Below are 22,075 nucleotides of genomic sequence, written 5' to 3' on the forward strand. Positions count from 1 at the left end.
TTTCAGAGATGATCTGCTTCAATTACATTTTTATTAATCAAGGATGCATTAAATGGATCAAAAGTGTTCATTACTGTATTCTTTATCAAATATATGCGCCCTTGGTGAGCATAAGAGACTTAGAGACGGTAGTATCACCTCACTGTGAAAAGATAATAAATACACGTGAAGATAAGCCTTCTGACCCCAAAGGTTAGTGCAAGTCTAGCACAGGCATGTCGAAACTACACAAATATCCCTAGTTCTACATCTTAACTTTAGAACTACTAACCAGGGAAGCAATGTTTTCTTTAGAAATGTCTCAGAGTTTTATGGTCATGAATGTAATTTGGCAGTAAAAAAGAAATAAATTACAGAACGATATGCACAAAACTACAGAGACGTTCTTGCGAGTTCTTGAGTTAGGTTCTTGTGAAAAAGAGCAATCTTTTGATAATGTCAAGGTAGGGTCCTTTTAAAGGAACACTCCACCGTTTTTTGAAATAGGGCTTATTCACCTTCTTTCCTACATTTAGATAGGTGGGCAAATGCATTTTTGTCTCGGTGCATGCATTGTTTTAGTTTGACAGGGTCGGCGCTAGCTTAGCTTAGCATAATGAATGGAATCCTTTGTTGCCAGCTAGCATGTCCTGAGTAAAAGTGATATAAAAAATAGAAAAAACTCACCTAATTACTTCTTGTGGCCTGCGTATTCACAACGAGTACAAATAGTGATGCAGATTAACACTAGGCGATTTCCTAGGCAGATATTGACTTATATATTAAGGACTATATTAGGGGGAAGCACAGGCGAAGCACTGCTACTTGGGCGTGATATCTCTGCGCCCAAGTAGCAGTGCTTCGCCTGTGCTTCCCCCTAATATAGTCCCAAGTCAATATCTGAATAGGAAATCGCCTAGTGTTAATCTGCATCACTATTTGTACCTGTTGTGAATACGCAGGCAACAAGAAGTAATTAGGTGGGTTTTTTTATTTTTTATATTACTTTTACTCAGGACATGCTAGCTGGCAACAAAGGATTACATTCATTATGCTAAGCTAAGCTAGCGCCGACCCTGTCAAACTAAAACAATGCATGCACAGAGACAAAAATGCATTTGCCCACCTATCTAAATGTAGGAAAGAAGGTGAATAAGCCCTATTTCAAAAAACGGTGGAGTGTTCCTTTAACACAGTGACTCAAAGTCAACTCAAAACAGGTCACTAATATAGACTAAGTTGCCAACAATCACAAATGACTTTGAATACCTCAAAAAGTATGCGACTGACAGCTTGTTCCTGTATTTCCGGTTTGTTTCTTTAAAGCTAATGAGTTGTAGGATGCCATTTCTATGAAGGAAGAAAAAAAAAGTGAGGTTCTGCCATTGACATATAAACTGGAATATATACTGCCCGGCCAAAAAAAAAAAGCCGCTGTTTGGATTTAAATAGATAAATGCTTAAGAGTTTATGATTGGATTATTATTGCAGTGATTATCATGTTTCTAGCATGTTATATGTTGGGCAACAGTTCCTCTAACCCTAATTGATGGAGCGTGTATAGCTTTTCATTTCTTAAACAATCATGTAGGAAGACGTATCATCGTCATATTCCAGGATGACAATGTCAAGATTCAGGCTCAAACTGTGAAAGAATGATTGGGAGGGAGCATGAAGAATCATTTTCACACATTAATTGGCACTTCTGAGTCCAGACCTTAAATTCATTGAAAGTCTATGGGATGTGCTGGAGTAGACTTTACAGAGTGCTTGACTCTTGCATTGTCAATACAAGATCTTGACCAACAATTGAAGCACCTCTTGATGGAAATAACATCACAAAATGTTATAACATGCTATAAACATAATCACTGCAATAATGATCCAATCATTGACTCTTAAAGGGTAACTCTCGCCAAATTGCAACCTAGGCTATTTTTGTTAATCTACCCGAGTCAAACATTCGTGTAAAAGCATTGAATCTCCGAATGCAATGTGACATGAGGAGAGTAAAGATGGAAAGATCTTTACTCTCCTCGTGTTACGTTGCATTTGAGATCGACTACTTTTGACTGACAAAATCCTGGCGGCCGGAAACACTAACTGATAAAGTGAGTCGTACAAAAACTTTCTTTTTAGTAAACTTTGTCAAGTCAAGTCAAGTATATTTGTATAGCGCTTTTCACAATACAGATTGTATCAAAGCAGCTTCACATAATAATACAACAAGGTTTGTTTCTAGTGGAATTTATTGATTGATAAAATTAAATATCCCCAAAATATCCCCAACTGAGCAAGCCAAAGGCAACAGTGGCAAGGAACCGAAAAACTCCATCAAGTGACCTAATGGTGACCTGAAACTCCATCAGGTGACCTAATGGAGAAAAAAAAACCTTGGGAGAACCCAGGCTCAGTCGGGGGCCAGTTCTCCTCTGGCGTTTATGAACTAGAGACAGGATTTAACTGTAAGATTAAAATATTATATGAATGCCTGGCTGAAGAGATGCGTCTTTAATCTAGTTTTAAACTGGGTGAGCGAGTCTGAGCAACGAATACTATCAGGAAGGCTATTCCAGAGTTTTGGAGCTAAATGTGAAAATGCTCTCCTTCCTTTGGTGGATCTGGATATCCTAGGTATGACCAAAAGCCTCGAATTTAGTGATCTTAAAGAGCGCAATGGATTATAGGGCGATAGAAGATCCGTTAAATAGACTGGAGCTAGGCCGTTTAGGGCTTTATAAGTCAGTAGCAATACCTTGTAATTAATACAGGACTTTATAGGTAACTTTGTGTACACAAACAATGTAGTCAATGCTCGAGTTCATGTGTAGAGCCCCTGGTGATTCATCAAGCACAGTTTCATGTTGTGTCGAGCCTCCTTAGTGTTTTAAAAATAGATGCTATCATTGTAGTGCCCCTAGCACTCTCATTCAAAAGGCATTTTGACTGAAAACAAAAATACGGTCAATCTTAAAAGTGGCGTTTCCATTCTAATTATGCTTTTACACGAATGTTTGACTTGGGTAGATTAACAAAAATAGCCTAGGTTGCAATTTGGCGAGAGTTACCCTTTAAGAATTTGACTATTTAAATCCAAACAGCAACTTTTTTTTTGGCCGGGCGTATATATCCTTGACATTGTTAAAAGCAGACAGACCTAAACAAACTTGAAGTGTTTCAAAAACGGCATCTGTGGCGAATACTACGGGCCTCTCTACACGACCGGCTTCGAAATGACACCATCAGACTGAGGTGCAAAAATCAACCAACACATATGCTGAATGAACGAACAACTTTTTTTTTCTTTCAAAATGACAGAATTCAACAGCAAGTTCTTAACACATTTCTTTTACACATTTCTACATTGTGCAAGTATAAAAAAAAATAAAAAAAAGGAACTTACAATTAAAGGGCATCACAAACATATGTTAAATTCATTTAGTAGAGACACAAAAAACCTTTACATTTACACTTTTAAAAACCTTTAAAATTCTAAATACATTTTAATGGCTGTTTTAAAATGTAAGTTCCAATAATGGCGCCCAAGAAAACCAGGGCAAACCCGATCAAGGCTGACCTCAAAAACCAAAGGCTTAGCCTTCCTGATGCCAAACGCAAAGCTATCAAACCGCCAAGCCTGGAAAACTATTGTACAAAACTTTCGTGATCCAGTGGCACCCACAGCATTGGACAAATCTCGTCCAAACGTTTGCTAAGGGACTGAGTGAGACGAGTCCTTTTTTGATCACATATGACCTAAAAGTTTTAAAAAGCTTAAAGGTAATGTGAAAACATCTAGCTAGAAAGTCTTAACTTTCAATTAAAGCTACACTGTGTAATATTTTAAGTTGATTTTTAGCAAAAAACACTTTGTTCTTTCAAAATTATACATTCTCATTAATGTGCAATCACTTCAACCAACTAATTAAGTATTCTCGTAAGTGTATAATCTGCAATTTAGAATACATACGAGCGAGTCGCTCGAATGGCGGCAGCCATGTTGCGCATCCATCTTGAAAATACATTAGACAAAGAGGGACATACCTGGAAATTCAAGCTTCGCCTTTCGCGTTTTTACACTCAGTGGCACCGTGACGAATGCGAGGGGGAGATTACTCGCGACAGCCGGCAGATTTGAAATAATACGGCCACCGTAGGAGTTAAAACGCCCTCGGAATGGGAGGGGCTAGAAAGTAATATTCAGTTGGTAGTCATATACAATTTCACTGCTAGATGGGAGAAAATCCTACACAGTGTAGCTTTAAGTACACATTTAATGTGAAGTCATGCCATATCGGTTGATGTAATACAACTTTTTCTTTAAGCCTGAATTTTGGGTCTATATTCCATGACACATTTCCCAGTTTCACTTAGAGGAACAGGACATTTTTCCTTCAGCACACACAAACAGGAAAAGCAGTTTCCTTTGAAACAGGAAAGCACTTTGACATCACTGTCCCTCCATCCAAATTAAGGCACAAGACATTGTCAAATATGTATATTAAAATGGACATTTCTTTCACTAAGGTTACTAAGCAATCCGCTTAATAAAGATCATTTTGTCAATAAATCTGAACCAGCTGTCACTGTTTGAATGTGTTATATACACACATTTCCAAACTGAGTGCTTTCAGACGCTGATAACACTACCGACCATATGGTTTATCATCCAGTGTTTACCAATCTAGAACACATGATGACTATTTCTGTTGACTCATTACAAACCTCCATTTTTGAAATTCTGAATTCTTATACAATATTTGGGCATTTAACTTACACTTGAATGTCTTCCTCAAAATACTGCAATTTCGGGGTATCCAAGTTCCTGAACATGATGAATTATGGGATATGCTTAGCCACAAATGTGGTATTAAGAGATTGTGTGGATTAAGTGTGCATTAAAGGCACTGAGCTTTGGCAATTTTTTGATCTGGGACAGTCTTGCACACTTACTTCCTGTCACATGCACGTGCTCAAGTGGCCAAGACCGCAAGGGTACTGGGACAGGCCCTTTGTCATTGGGAACAATCAAAATCCCCACCACTACTTTGCACTGAGCCATATGAGTCATTCCCTCAAACACCAAGGAAACTACCTGAAGTTCAGCTGGTGAGCTTACGTAAACCCGTCACTCTGAATGCAGTGGGTCTTTTCACTCATAACATTCTAATTCACGGTCTTATCATTTGACTTAAAATCCTGTTAGGTGAGAACTCTTCTCTGGAAGCTTTGCTTACGACGCAAGCATGTCTACCTAGTGTAAATAATTCAGATGTAATCTGAAATGACACATTGACATGATGATGATGCTGATGTTGCTCCACTCCACCATAGCCAGACCATCGACCAGCCAATAATGGCGCGGCTCTGGAATACCATGCGATCACGTGACCGTTGACCGAATATATCCGATCCTTATCGCAGCTTCCCATGCAGGAAAGCATCTGGCGCGAGGAAGGTTACTTACGGTCATCGACATTAATCATCAATGCAGAGTGTGTACAAATATATCGATGGTGCTGCTGGTAGGTTTACCAGGCAATAAAAAAAATAGCAGTAATTTTGACTCAGTCATCTTGTTTTTAAAAAGTCGCTGAAAGCTGGATGGTGAAATTTTTTCTTTCATATCTTTATATGGTGCAACAGCTTGCCTCGAAACAAACTGAACCAAGTGGTAATTATTTTTGCTGTTAATCTATACATATTTGGAAGATTTAATTTTGACTAAATTATATGACAAACAGACAAGCACACGTTTGCAGGTTTCACACTTGAGTAACGTTACCTGAGCAACCGGAATGTCTTGTTTGGTAGCTAATTAGCCGGCTATTGTAAACATATGGATCTCACAGATTTAATTGCGTCACTAAAATAACATTCACAGATATATTCTCATAGAGATATGTAATGTTGTACTCACCGTTTGTTTATTATATCAGTACGTCCAAGTGTTGAGGTTGTCACTGACAACGCTTTTGTACAAATTTGAGATTCAAAGATAGATTTGAAGTCAGTTGTAAATCGTGGTGAGAGAGGAAGATAAGGCACGGTGATGTGTCTGTTTCTGTTTCTGTGTGTGTGAGACTGTCATGGAAATCCCACGCCAGTTGACATTATGAAGCTCACGCCTGCTCATAAACTCAAGAGTAGTGAGCGCGCCAATTATCTATAATCACACTTGCGCGCGCCCGCGCTCCCCGTCACTTCCCTCAAAGCTCTCACGCGCCACCTGGCGTTCAGTTGTGCTGCTGCAGAGAATATTGGGATAATTCAAGCATGCTCTTTCCTGACACTGTTGTCTCCTTGGTTACCAGGTAGTGCAGGTACACTAACTAAAACGTTATTAGCGGCAAAATTGTGGTGAAAATGACGGCAAATCTATGAAATAAAATTCATACAATACCCATTAAAACAGTTTATTTCACTCTTTGTTTAGGTCATTATTGGACTTTTCCAATTCTGAATAAAGTATCTGAATAGCGTTAAAACTACATGTCATGGTGCAGCGTTTTTAAGACAATTTTAATTGAGCTTTTATATAACAAAACAGTTGAAATCTGTAAAAAAATTACTAAAATGCAAATAGGCTATTTTTTAGAAAGGCATACTAATTTGATAATTTCTGCCAAAAAATGTGCAGGAGTAGACTGCGAAGAGAGGCGTTTTAAACAAAACTCGTTTGTGCATTTTGTTTATTTCCATACACCATTCACTAAATTAAACATGTAGTGAGGTGATATGACGTCAATGCAGAATAATAGCCTACGGTTTAAAATTATTTCAACATTTATTGTCGAATGTTTAAACTACTTCACATATACAGTACCTGTCAAAAGTCTGGAAACATAATTAAAAAAAAAAAGTTTTTAAAACTCTCTTATGCTCACCAAGACTTCATTTATTTCATCAAAAATATCTGTGATATTGCGAAATATTATTACAAATTAAAATAACTGTTTTCTATTTAAATATATATTTTAAAATGTAATGAAAAGCTGAATTTCCAGCATCATTACTCCAGTCTTCAGTGTCACACGATTCTTCAGAAATCATTCTAATATGCTGATTTGGTGCTCAAGAAACATTATAATTATCACATCCTCATCAATGTTGAAAACAGTTGTGCTGCTTAACCTTTTTGTGTAAATGGTGATACTTTTTTCATTCTTTGATGAATAGAAAGTTCAATGAACAGCATTTATTTGCATTTATTAAATTCAATTACTAATAAAAAATCTTTTATAAATGTCTTCACTGGCACTTTTGATTAATTTAATGCGTCCTTAATGAAGGATAATTAATTTCTCTCTCTTAAATCTTACCACAAAGAGATTCAAGAACAGTTTTTCCCCAGAGCCATAACCATCATGAATTCTAATATGCACTGATCCCACTCTGCCACACACACACACACACTTATTTTTCTATTCTGTTTTAAGTGTTTGAATGTTAATAAATGCAGCCTTTCAAAAACATCTTTCAAAATGTTAATGTTTTCAAACTCTTGACAGGTACAGTGTAGTTTTAAAATAGTTGGCATTATACAGTGGCATGCAGTTCGCTTGTATCTCCTCCCGATGAGGATACGTGTATTTGTTTTACGGTGATATACTGCCACTAAGCGGTGATTGTGGGGAATTGGGCTTGAAATTGATCTGCTGACATCATAGACAGTTCTAATGAAATAACGTAGTAACCATTTAAGTTTTAACGTTTATATATTGTACTACAATTTACAGAGATGAACTGTTTAGATATCACATTGTAAATGTATTACTTGTTTTATAATAGGTAATGTATAGACTAGCCAATCCTTGCATTCGTTTTGTTTTTTCAGCTGTAATTTGGCAACCCACGCGGAAAGACATGAAACCAAAGAACCTGGCCATTTTATCATGTTTATATAGGCGTTAGCGCGGTAAAGTGACCGGTTTTTGGCGGAGAAAAGAAGAGCCGAGGCGCGTTAGTGCGCCGCTCGCCGCGGGAACCGAACATCAACCGCCCGAGACGAGAGAGACTCGAAGCCGAAGTAGAATGAGTTAGGAGGGGCTCGAGGTTGGCTCCTCCCCCTCGCGCTTTTTAGCCCTTGACGTATGAAGAGGACGGTAGCAACAGTTGCCTCGAGACCCCCGCTCGCCATAGTGACTGTAGTCGTGGAGACAGTTACTTACCAACGGGAGCAACACTCAGCAACAGCAGCAGCAGCAGCAACTGGAGGAGAGAGAGAGGGAAAAGAACAGTAAAGCCAGGGCAGATCTAAGCAAAAGTCTGAGGTGAATATCTTTTTACTGCCTAGAGAGATCGAAATGAATTGAATGTAAATTTAACGGATCCTGGAGGTTGAGTAATGTACATCTCGACGTGTTTTCACGCCCTGATCTCCTTCGCTGTCTATTAGAGTCACATTAGCACGCTAGTTGGTTAGCTCATCTGCTTTGCCAACTTCAGTCAGTTTGTTTGGGGATCGGTTAAACTAATAGCGGAGAAATCCAAGTGAGCTGTTTGTACTTTGAATGCCATACATGTGGGTTATTACGTCTGTAAGATTAATATGCTTTATATACGGGTAATTCACGAGCTAACCGGCTAACCAATTACCCAACTAGGTAAACTTTCTTTAAAAGCTGGAAGTGTTTTAATAACAGCTAACGTTAGGTCTGTTACTGGAGCAACTTAACCGCTTTGTTCCGCCGTTGCTTTTCTTCAAGAATCGCTTAAATTCTCGTAGAAGTGCGTGAGTTGATTCGAAGAGACTGACGTGGACCTGCCTGGTTCCGTGTGATGAACGAGTCCAGGTTAAATGTCTTTAGTTTGAACAGAAACCTCGCAAAAATATGATACATGCCGTTTTTAGACCTGTCATGTTTCTTTGGGGCTTGAAGCTTCAGGTTCGGACGCATCAACAGGTTGCTAAAGTCAGGATAGCGGTGCCCGATGAAAGTGATGCATTATAATACGAGCGTCATCGGCTATATTTACTATACAAAGTATTCAAGTGTTATGTTTGTTTAGATTATTGAATGCAAATATATTTACATCATTTTGAAGGGAAATGTCATCGCTCAAATCGTATTCTCTTACCTGAGCTAAAATGTTTTGCAGGCTGTTGAAAAAGGGTCAATGATGTTTTTTGTCATTAAAGTGAAGTGAAGTATTTTTATTTTTTATTTTTATTTTATTATTACTAAGATTTTAAAACTTTTATCCACTAAATCAACCCACTTTTGACCACAAAATTGGTGTGGTTAGGGTAGTCAGCGTGCAGGAAGTCATTGTATTGTGTTGTCATGACTCATCATGAGACAAGAAAATCATAAATCATAGAGGACTCCTTTAGACCCTTATGACCTTTGCAAAGATCATTACATAATTTTTTTTTTTAAATAAACATTTTGTCCAGGCAAAAGCAGAGGTTCGGTCAAATACAGTAACACTATGAAAACCTCTTGATGTTCATGAAAATTCATGATTTTTTTTTTTTTTTTTTTTTTACCATAAAAATATGTTTGAAAAATGAATCTTTATTTCATTCAGGGTGCAAAAAGGGGTTTTAATGGTTAGAAAACTTGACATGTTTGAAATCTTTCACACAAAACTTTTTAATTAATTAATTTATTTATTTATTTTGAAATCTATGAAAATAAAATTAATACAAAATTGAATTTGGCAAATGTTTTTCAACATTTCATTGTATTTTTTTTTTCCTTTTTGTATAATGTTGGAGAGTCTTTGCCATTGACCCAACAACCAATCTGCAGATCATATATTAAACAGCATAAATTTATATAAATAATAATATAATATAATAATAATAAAATAGGTTTTATTCTATATCTTTATTTCCCATGTTTTATATTCTCACATTGTTATATTAAAAAATCACAGTTTTAATTGCCATTTGCAAGTATATTCAAAATTAGTCGGAAACCTCAAATTCTAAACTTTTATTGCATTTAGGAATAATAGATATGCATATGTTCCCCACCTTTCTAAACTTTGTTGTAACTAAGTGGAGCTGTGTCAGTGATTTGGAATGCCATACTGTACTAATTGTGAGCAAATGAGATATGTATTTGCATTGTCGTCATAATGAGATCAGGTCTGCCTGACTCTAACATTTTGACAACAGCTTGACTGTGCTCATCCAAAGCTGCTGTCATTTTTCTGGAGTTGCATCGTGTCGCCGTGGCGATGTTACACCTGCTCAGCAGAGAGCCTGGTAATGAGCCCTCTTCATGACAATAGCGTGTGGTCCAGGTGTCGCCCCTCATTGGGCCGTGCTTCTCTATTGATCTCTCTTTAGCTGAGAGTGTCAGTGCCACTGAAAGCGCAGCTGATAATGAGGGTAATTGGCATAGAGAGAGAGAGGCAGATCCTGAAGCAACACACAAATCATGTTGGCCGACCCGTTCTTCACTATCTACAACACCATGCTTGGATAGTTTCGATTATTTCACCCTTTCTGCAGCACCGGTTCAAGGATGTTTGAGATGAGGCGTTACTGCCTGTCAGAGTGGGAGTGTGTTTGTCGCTGTGTGTGACGGGTCCCTCCTGAGCTCAGCCGAAGCTGCCGACGTGTCTGTCAGGTGCTTCACTGAGCTCTGAAATCCTCCTCAAACGCATCTTCACCACGCAACATCTCCAAAGCCCTAAGATCTGGTTTCTGTAATGAAATCTGTTGTTACAGGTGCATGTTCAGGCTGGAGGAGAAATGAATGATTCATGTAATTGAAGTTAATTATTGATGAGGCCAGTCGCTGTTTCCTGGGCTGTGTGATGTCCAGTTAGCTAGTTTTTGCGAGGTTTGGTTTGCACACTAAGCTCTCTTTAGCTCAGACCTCCCCCTGTCTGAGTCTAGGACGGTACACTACACTCTGTTCTCGACATGACTGACTCCACACCAATTATAATCAAAGAATTTCAGTGTTTAAATGTAAATTTACATAGGCTTCTTTTGCACATGCTTTAACCCAGTGGGCAAATTTGGATGCAGCCAAGGGTCCTGAGCACTAGGGGGCCCCGGTAACAGGAGGTGTTTAATTCCTGTGCCTCCAAATGGAATTTAAATAAAATAAAATGATGATTTCCATACAGGTTTCCCAAACACTCCTTTTGCCGTCCACCTGTTATTTTTCAGGTAAACAAGTTTCCCGACCCAAACTAATTCATTGGTTCAGCCATACACTACAATTTAAAAGTATGTGTCTATAAGATTTTTGAAAAATAAATGAATACTATTGTTCGACAAACATCTAAGACAATGTTACAAACTATTTCTGTGTCAGATGTGTTCTTTTGAACTTTCTCTTCATCAAAAAAATCCTGGGGGAAAAAAACGGTTTCCACAAAAATGTAAGCAACACAACTATTTTAAACATTGATAATAAGAAGAAATGTTTCTTGAGCTGCAAATCAGCATAATAGAATGATTTCTGAAGGATCATGTGGCGTCATGAGATCATGAAGACTGGAGTAATGGCCGATAAAAATGTATTTTTGCCATCACAGGAATACATTACGTAATAAAAAATATTAAAATAGAAAAGCCAAACCCCAAACTTTCGAATGCAGTGTAAGTTGACATTATTAAAGCTTCAGTTGATGGCTTCATTGCACATATTATTTGAGATCTGTGCTTTCTAGAAGAGCAGGAATAAGGCATCTTGATAGTGTGTGAGTGACACTGAAATTATTTTAGATCACTGCTTAACTGTTTCTATGGTAGTAATGTGAATGCATGATAAATTTAACCTCACTAAAGTGGGCTATTTTTTCATGCAATCTTTGTGTAGCCTATATTATGTGCTTTCATGGCTTCACATATTCATATATGGCATTTTTGTCACTTGTGATTCTCCTGTGTCTTTTGACAGCTCTTTCATCACAGCTAGTATGGTTTAACTGTTGAAAAAGACAAGTAGTTGAATTTGAAAAGATTAGCTCTTGAATATTAAGTAGTTCACGTTAATGCCGCTTAGTCTTCGTTGTGCTCTTCGTCACGTGATATAATTAATATAAAGTCAAACGTCAACTGCGGGGCGGTTTGACTGTGCAAAATCAAAATCTTATCATGCTGAAATCAATATTTGGCAAAGTTTCACCTCAAAACACCACAGATGTGTAGGTAATTATATATCCGTTAGATTTGTATTGCACACGTGAGGAACAGATTAGCTCTAAACCTGTGGGCAAATTCAAAACCATTCGTTCACTTGTTTTGACAAAGCCCCGTAATGCAGTGAAGTCCAAATCAAGCTTTTAATTTGGTTACACACCCACCACAAAGAAAAATAAAGGAATGGGAATGGAATTCCGTGCAACCCAGATCCAAGCAGCTGTTATGTTTACATGGCAACTTGATACACAAATACAGCCAGGGTTATGGAAAGAGAGGGGCTGGGCGGGGGGTGCTGTGTTATTCTTTCAAAAGTCAATGGTTTTTAATCAGCTCTCTTCAATCTCAGTTTGTGGTGATGGACGTGCACAGTCTCGGTTTGCAAAGCAGGTTATAGCGAAAGGAGAACAAAGAGGAAATGCTGGTACAGTATGGTACCGTATTTAGCCAGGTGAGGTGACTCACATAAACGACCATGATTTTACACATCCGCTTCCTTTTGAAGTGTCAGTACTGTTCTGGCTGGTGTTTGTGAACTAAAGTTTATCATCTATAGACGATCTCTAAAAAATGACCTGTATGACTGACCTTCTTCTGTGAATCATACAAATATATAATTTGAAAAATGTCTCATTTCATTGTATGGACAAAAATGGTTGAAACATTCTTCAAAATATCTTCTTTTATGCTCCACAGAAGAAAGTTGTAAGAAGTAAATGGTGAACTTTCCCTTTAAATCATTCAAGGAAAGCATAACAGGAAGTGATAGGAACATTTGCATAACAGGAAGTGATGGTGTGATATTAAATACCTAAATCTGTACATGCAAGTGCATTATTCACCTCATTAGGTCACGTTCATCAATCAGTGCCCATGTTTGGGTCCTGTTCCCAGGTCAGAGTTCAGCTGCAGTCATTCGCCATCATGGAGACTTTATGATTGTTGTAGCAGCGTCTACTGTAACCTTAAACCACGCTGAGCTTTTAATGGACTATAGTAGAGCGCAGCTCTCAAGGAGACAGCTGCAGCGGTCCGTTTTGAAAAGTATTTGTACGTGTGCACCGATGCACCATGGGGGGGAAGGGTGTCAGAGCGAGTGGCAGATGACAAGATACAGCTCTCCCGTGTGTGTATGCTGTATTTAGCCTGTGTGGAAGAAGCCCGGCCCGGAGCAGATCGCTGCTGTACCCACCTGGCAGCTGCGCTTGTGCTGTAAGGGGTCATAATACTTGGACTACAAGCATTAAAGGGATAGTTCACCCAAAAATGAAAATTAGCCCATGATTTACTCACCCTCAAGTCATCCTTGGTGTATATGGCATTCATCTTTTAGACGAATACGGAGTTATATTAAAAATTGTCCGGGCTCTTCCAAGCTTTATAATGGCAGTGAATGGCCGTTTCCGTTTATATTTTTCTTACACAAACGCTTCGCTTCAGAAGGCCTTTATTAACCCCCCAGAGCCGTGTGGAGTTCGTTTATGATGCAGGGTTTTTCCTGCATGGAGAATTACAAGGCGGCCGCCTCCGTCAAATTTCGTGCCACCTCCAGCTCTCGACAAAACTCGGACAGACAGTCACAAGCTCAGATACACTTTCTCCAACGTGACGGTTCTGTTATGGGTTCCCGGCATGTGTCCATTGACCGTATAGTTTGCCGATAGTGCTGCGCGGATCATAATCCTCGGGTCGGGCGGGCCACGTAACAAAAACATAACTTTCCAATTAACCGAGGGTGGATGACAGATAAATCATTATAATGTGTTGAGTTTAATAAAGACACGGAACTCTTATCATGGTAAAACGCCATGAACGTACGTCACTCTTTTACTTTCAACAATGTAATTCTCTTCAGGCAAAACCAATCAAGGAAAACATATCAGGGCTCGACATTAACGCTTGTCTAGGACATGTGTTTTTTTTTTTATAAGTGAGAGAGAACTTGTACTTGCCCAACCGGACAAATGCCCTGATTAAAACGCCAATTTCCAAAAAATAAAATAACAAATAACAAGGGAATCACCGAAACCGCGAGGATGATTCTGATTTTATTTAATTTTATGTAAGTGGTGATTGATAGCCTATAGTTGATAATAATATTAATGTCTTACCGTGTTTCCCAACGTTTTGATTGTTAACAGCCTATAGTGTCTGATTATTCTAATTGAATGTATTGATCAAATTGAAGAATTTGAAATGAAAGATGGAGCATACATTTAATAAAATAGGGGAAAAAATGCCCTTTTATAAAGGTAAAAAAAATTATTCTGATAAGAGTGTTTTCCAACAGTGGAAAACCGGACCCGGACCAGGAAAAACCCTGTGATGGATAGATGCAGTTTTATGGACTTCAAAACAGAAATGGCCATTCACTGCCATTATAAAGCTTGGAAGAGCCAGGACATTTTTTTTATATAACTCCCATTTTTTTTTAGTAAATCATGGGCTAATTTTCATTTTTGGATGACCTATCCCTTTAATAAATTACACAAAACAAACCCAATTAAGTGGTCTGAGTTGAAATACACATAAGCTGTTTTGGCACTGACAAAAGCACATTTAGAAATCAAGCATTAGGCCGTCCTGGCAGCGTGAGCAGCACTGCTGATGATTGAACTTTTTCATGTCTCCATAGATGTTATTATCATGTTTTGTTATTGTGTTCATGGCTGTAAGTATCTCTTTATCTTATCTCTCACTCTAACGTTGCTGAAATAGCTTCCTCCTGTAACTTTATACAGAATTGACAGGTTGAAATGCAGCCAAGAAGATTCAGCCTGATAATTGCGTACAAATAGTTATTTTAGCTCTGTTGTTATCGCTCATGATTAGGGATTTGAACAAGCTCCCAACCATTAGTATTACACTTGATGCACAACTCACCCCATATTATTTGTGCTACAAACATGAATGAAGACTCAAATTATGTGGCTTGTTGAGGAGATTTTATACTACTTTTTCAAGGAATCACACTTTTTAATAAAAGGAGGGACACAAGCTAGCCTATATCTATCTATTCTAGCCTGTCCTTCAACTCTGTTTTAGTATGTAGTCTTTGTAGCACTTTTCATCCCAAGGAGGCAGTAACATGAATCGTTTAAGTTGCTTTGGATAAAAGGCTCGTTTACACTTTATTTAGAGGGTTTTATTACATTTTACTACTGACTATAAGTAACTTTGCAACTACATGCCGACTTATTCTACTAACCTGAACCCTAACACTCAACCTAACATTATACTACAGTCTACTAATACTTAAATGAGAGTTAGTTGACATGTACGTTGCAAAGTTACTACAAAGTTAGTAGAGTGTCTAAATTGGACAAAAACAAAATAAAACGAAACCAAAGGCTCTGGAAAAATGAATAAATAGTATCTAGGGATCTCAATTAGTGCTTTAAAAATAGTATAGTGTTTGCCCTTCTATTATTAGACATTATGGAGAATGGGAGCTCCTGTCTGTTTGCACTGTCCATTTTCTTAGTGCTGTCAAAAATAAATGTCCCGTTTATGACACTTGTCAGTCAAACAGAAAAAGTTATCAGAACTCAGATGGACAGGGTAGAGATGGTCTTATTGAATTTCGTTCAGTTTTGTTCGAGTTCTGCGACAATCAAGTACTGTTTGTGGATACCATAGAAATGAATGAGAAGTGCCATAAACGGAATCATACCTGTCGCACAATTGTCCGTGACTTCTCTTATAAAACATGACGTGTAAAAAATAGATCAATCCAATATGAATGTTTAAGAGCAAACATGTTTAAGATTAGCAGATGGGCTGTCGTTTCATTAAAAGATAGGCTAATTTATGCAGCGAAATACTTTAATATACTGTTGATATTCATAAAATATGCATTTATACCGTATTATGTCTTTTAAGTCTTTGAATATCTAGCCTATTAAACCATAATTTCCACAAAACATAGCAAACTTCAGACTTTGCAATTGTGTCATTTACTATCTTTAAATGAAACAATGTGATGTGATATAGTGTGATATGATATATATCGGCCATTGGTGTCACTAACTATGTTATGCCCAGCCGGTCCATGATGAAATGATGAGTAAAGGCAATGGAAGTGCTCTGATCCTTGTTTTCTTTGTGGGAAAAAAAGGAAACGGGTGACTTGGTTGAGATGTCTGAGCTGCAGGCTGAGACTTGTCTGAGACTGAAATGTGTTGCTCGCAAGAACCTCTCCCTCAGCGTTCAAACCCCCCCGAATTCGTCTCAAGCCGCTCCTCGTCTGAGCGTTCTTTACATTCCACCTGCTTTGTATCGTAGCTCCACAACTGCTAATTAAATTTCCTGCACTGGCCTGTGACATTTGCATCACAATGGCCTCCTCTCTCTCGCCTTAGTCTGGAGAGATGGACATTCCCTCTAATGTCCCCTCTTTTTACTGTTGCATAATATACGACTAGTGTTTTCCTGTCCATTTTCCAGTTTTCTTAATGTTAACCTCAAGTCATTGACGTTCTTTTTACAGCGTCTGGTGATTTAGGACAACATCTTGAAACTAAATATTTACTTTCTTTAGTTTAAGTTGAAAAAGTCCAGATTTATAATGTACTCAATTTCTGTCTTCTGTTATGTTTAATATCCATCACTATGAGGTTTGGCACACTTTATAGCGTCAGACTCCATCCATCCTCTCATTCATCCTGGAGAAGTTCACTCCGGTACACTCGGACCCTCAGGAAAAAAAAAAAAGAGCATTTATTCAAGACTTTTCTTCCGCCAAGGCTGACATCTCTGTAGTTATGCATTGCTCCAGCCATGCCTGTGTGCAGATTTGCACTTCAGCTTCCCATTCATACCTCTTTATGCACCTGAATAGACACCAGACGAGAGCTTGTTGATTCTGTGAGGGCTGAACCTTGTGTGACTCCTTCATTGCCCTCTTTGCTATCAGTCTATTGTATGCAGAACTTTTCAAACAGTCGTTCTGCCCCCCCAGCAGCCCAGAGCGCTCCCTTGGGGGGGGATTGAATCAACTTCCAACAGATCCAGGTTGTTCCTTTTTGTGTATTAAAAAAATTACGCAGGTTACAACCAGTTAAAATTTCTCGTAAATTTCAAATCAGGGCAACAATCGTTTAAAGGACTATAATGAATATAGTTTACCACATACTCACAATAGATGTTATTCAATTCTCCTAATATTTATTATAACCGGTATTTCACCTGTAATGGCATGACTGAATCATTCAGATGACTCAGTCATGTGATATCTTGACTTGAAATGCCACTATATTTCTATATCACGATATCACTTTTATCAGTAATGCCCATAAACAGAACACACCTTTGTTCGGTATATCATTGTTTGGTAACCCAGTGTGAATCAGATAGATGCTTGTAAACACATAGATATCTATCTTGAAAATGGGTGTATGGAAATGTGGATAAGCAGCAATAGGACCTTTACATATTAGAATATTTTCATGACTGAAACTTGTATACTTGTTTAACAAATCTTAAGGTGGAGTTTTCTTTCTATTTTGTTGTTGTTGTTGTTGTTGCCACAGTGATAACTAAATGATTATACTGCAACAATAAACATTATGCATAAATTAATATTTTATTAATTGCAATTATTGTTAATGAGAAAATTAACTGAAAAAAAGTGTAATGTTTCTAAACATTTGAAATTTTGTGAGCCATTTAAATGGTAATCTGCACGATCGGGAGTTTCACGGGAGTTTAAGTTGGTCTTGTGAATTTGCCACACTGACCATCAGAAAGCTGCTTGGTTTGAAAGTGACATCTCTGCGAGTGATGCTTCATGCATCACTACACCATTGACGGTAGATTATGGACCTTTTTTGTCTGCAAAATTACACTGAAATTACAGTAATGTGACTGCACCTTAAGTAGAAAATCTGTGAATATCTGTAAAACAATATTGGTCAAACTGATTATTGCTCTATCTCTCTTATGTAATGTCCTTTATCTTGGAATATTTGGCACACACAATCCAGAGAAACACCCATTTGATTGACCATAGCTGCCGTTGACGTGACTGGATTGGATTACGTAATGTGATGCAAGATGCTTGATGAGCTGGACAGAATTTGTCATGTGTTGAACCGTGCTGACAGATCAAAATCACATTTCCCTGTTTGGTGGTAATGGGCGACTATTAGTCAGCAAGTTTAAATAAATACCAATGACACATATAGAAGCTTTTTACGTACAGTGGTAGAGATCACCACACTGTGTCATAACAACAACATCTTTTAGGGTGTGTGATAATCCAGTTGTTGTTGAGATGAAATCAAATCAGTCATAGAAGGTATGGAGTAAAGGCTATGGTGCTCTTGTGGATTATCAAAAGAATGATTACTCAGCCTACGTGACTCTGAAATCCGAGTGTCGAGGTGTAGACGTAATGCGGAGACGATGTGGCATGACAGAATCACTTTAGGAAGTTTCTGTCGTCCTTCCTTCTTGACTATATTGGCTACCGCTGGCGCTGACCTGATGCCATTTGGCATTTAAGCATTGATAGTCTGGGAATCTTCCACTCACTGTCTTCAGAAGAGGGTTTTCAAAGAGAAATGGCACTTATTTTATTACATATATAATATAAAAAATATATAAATGCATATTTTACTTGTGCACGTAATAGTGCTTTTGTTTTAATCTAGCTTCTTATTTGCCAGCCAGAACTTGTTGCACTGTTGCAATATAAAGCTTGCAGCAGTAACTTGTCTGACTGGAATCCATCACGTTTCTGAAAAACTCTTTCCTGCATGTGTCACTTGCTGTAGTTACCAGAACGTATATTTCCGCACCCCAAACAGACACCTGCTCTAAGAGACTCCTTTTCACAGCTCAGTCCTCTGTTTTTGTATCACTATGGGCAACAAGGTGGTGTGACGACAAAAACTGAAGTTCCACCGGTTTGTTATCACCATAAAAAAAAGAAACCTGAAGGAAAAGGCAGTTATCTCTGTGGAACCAGACACATTTAACAGTGTTGTCATTAACCTTCTTGCAAATGTTGCAAAGGTAAGCTTTCTCTTTTACAACACTTTATTTCCCAGTTTTTGGACTCATCCTCAGCTCAGGGTTGGGGGTGGTGCGGAAATCTGGAAAGGGTTACCGGAGGAGGAGGAGGAGGAGGAGGAGGAGGAGGAGGGTGAGGGGTTGTGGAGTTGTAAGTGTGAACAAACGGTCTCTATGGCAACGCTCAACCGATTCTCCCTGGCTGCAGAGCCCTTTGCTTTTGGTGTGCTGGCGACGGATGGGCTAGGGTTGTGACAGCAATTGAAGATTGAGGGTTTGGAGATGTGCCTATTTTGGGGGATTTGTTTTGAGGGGCTCACATGAGGACCCAGCTGACCACTTTAAACTGTCCTCTTCCTCAGCCCAACCTTGCCATCTGCAGACCTTAATCTCAGTGGATCAGTCATTACGCTATTGAAATAGATATGAAGAACTGCCTTTGTCAGAGAAATCTCTTACCTGGCCTCAGATCTTTAAATTTGTGTATGCAAATACAGTATATAAAAGTTATGAATCACACACACCACCATTACTGTTAGTTTGGATGGATGGTCTATCTATATCATAAGTGGTAGGAGCATTTTGTGTGTTTTGAAAGGCGCGTATCTGCGGAACATCAGCCCAGCTTGTTGGACACAGATGTCCAGTATAGACGGCCCTTTAATGGCAACAAGTGTCTCTGGTTTATTGCACGGCTGTTCGTAGCTTCCGGCGTGTCGTAAAAGCAATCAGAGTTTATTTCCAAACTGCAAATCTGTCATGAACGTCTGGATTATTTAGTTGGAAAAGTAATTTGAGGCTTCGTTTACAAAGTGATTGTTGTGTTTGGAGTGTTGCGGTGCAAGCATGACTTGTTGCGGCTTTTCTTTTCTTCTCTTTTCTTTACTTTTTTTGTGTCTTTCTGATGGCTTTAACAGTCCCTGTCAGCGTCTCATACCAGAGAAAGTTGTAAGTCCTGAAGTACGGCTTTCTGTAGATATTTCTCTATAACCGCATGCCTCCCCCCCCCCTCCCGAGTCCCTGCCTCCGCTCCAGAGGGTCAGAGTAATAGCTTATGTATTTATTGTTCTAAGTTTCTGGTTAATGTGAGATAGAAGGATCACTTGGGGGATGGCATTGTTTGGTTTGGGAAGTATTCTGTTGGTTGCATAGCAACAGGCTCCTGGAAACGGGAGTGGACGGTGTTGCCACTAGCAACCGTTGTTGCTCTGCAAACAATGTGGGCCAGTGCAAACAAGAGCCAAGACTGTGGGCTCCTGTTTTTAATTGAACATCTGCATGTGCTTTGCTCTGATCGAGTGTTGTTTAAGTTCAATCTGTCTATGACAGATGTGTCTAAACCCTCTTCTCAACAATAACCTCAATCACAGGTATTACTTTGTGTTTTTTTGGTCATTTAGGCCTGGTTTATTGCCAGCATACTTCCAGGAGAGGATTTCGCTTCCCATCTCTTCGCACTCAGGTTAATGAGAACAGAAGGAAATGGCCACAATGTTGTGGTGGTCTTTAATAGCTCATTTGTGTTGAGCAGAGGTGAGCGCTTGTATCGTGCGGCGGGGAGTCTCTGCTCTACTGTAATAAACCAGAAGCCTATTCGGGACGGGCCCCTCACGCTCTTCACACCAAAGTGCCGGGGGGCCTCCTGCTGTTTTCTGCCTTTGTGCGGCCCATAGCTGCTGGTGGGGAATTTGTGTGGATTCTAACCTTTTCTTGGAGCTCAGACAAGAGTGACGTGCACATCTAACGACTCCAATATACTTCAAGCGAAATCGAAGAACAACTGCTCGCGATCTTAATCCTGCATTTCTACGATTCTGCCAATGATATTCAACGAGATAACGCGCTAGGGGTGGAACGGATCGCACTAGATTCAGTTCGGCACGCATGTGATTCGCGGATTAACTGCTAAATTTAACCGAGAGAGAGACAGCGCTCGAACGGACACATAAACACAAAATTGTCAAAATACCGGTCTAAATGACCGTCTCGTCAAGTATTCTCTCGTTTATGTCAGCTGTGAACAGCTGAGAAAGAAACGGATATTTGTAAGTTCTTTCCGGTCCGTGCTGTCTTAAAGTGACAGCACACACTTAATATTATATACTGTTTTCTGTGTCATTGATATAAATAAAACATTAAAAACCAGCTTTAACAAAGATTAAACTATATCTTTATCAGTTAGGCTAGTAGTTTTTAATGTAGAAGCTATCGAAAAAAGTAATAAATGAAAAGCAAAGTTATTATAAACTTATCTCAGTTAAACACTTACCTTAAACTACAGTATGAGATGGTTAAAAACAAAACTGCTCAATCACAAAGTACCAGCGGCCAGACGAAACAAACGTCTATAAAAGCAACGCCATTCAACGCAACACCATACCCAAAAATGTATAATGTTTCTTGCTAAGAATCTTTAATAGGTCTAGCCTGGCGTAATACCTGTGAATGTTTTCAATGTTTAATTGTCATTTTTTTATTTATTTAAATATTACATTCTTTTTGTTTAAAGGAATTTATATTAATAAACATGATGCGACCTCAGAGGAATGGCAGATTGCAGAGCTTGTGCAAACATGTCAATGTGGCTATGATCAGATGCTTTCTTAACTGCTGTTTTCTCACCACTGTGCTTTTCGTTGTTTATTTTGTCATTGAGAGGAAAGTGCGCAGCACATTTTTATATCTTCATCTAATGCATCTCCCAGCAGTGCTAGTATTTTTTGGGAAAGGTATCACAAACTTAATCTATACGTATATCAGGGCCTTAACTAACCTACTTTACTCTTTCTCTATTTTATTGAAAGAAGCTCCTCTAGATGAGTGGTTATGGTAAGTTATGAAAAGTGCATGTAAATGGGAGTGAGGAGTTTTGCTTGTGTCATGTAAGCATCTTACTGCGATTAAGTCCTTGCTTGAAAAATCGCTCAATGCAAGTTAATGCAAATTTTGGACCTTGAAAAAGCTGGT

General features: G+C 38.6%; 1 protein-coding gene across 3 annotated transcripts in view; it reads left to right on the forward strand.

The window, feature by feature from the left end:
* Positions 1–7,956: 7,956 nt before the first annotated feature.
* The window catches only part of rfx2 (regulatory factor X, 2 (influences HLA class II expression)), a 45,860-nt gene continuing 31,741 nt past the window's right edge, over positions 7,957–22,075 (forward strand). The window contains exon 1 of one of the 3 annotated variants that reach the window (XM_084390209.1): positions 7,957–8,252. The gene's annotated coding sequence lies outside the window, so the exon portion shown is untranslated. The remainder of the gene's footprint in view (positions 8,253–22,075) is intronic. The other 2 variants (XM_084390211.1, XM_084390210.1) reach the window with 2 other exon arrangements.

Source organism: Rutilus rutilus (genome assembly GCF_951802725.1).
Source record: "Rutilus rutilus genome assembly, chromosome: 19".
Classification (NCBI taxonomy): domain Eukaryota; kingdom Metazoa; phylum Chordata; class Actinopteri; order Cypriniformes; family Leuciscidae; genus Rutilus; species Rutilus rutilus.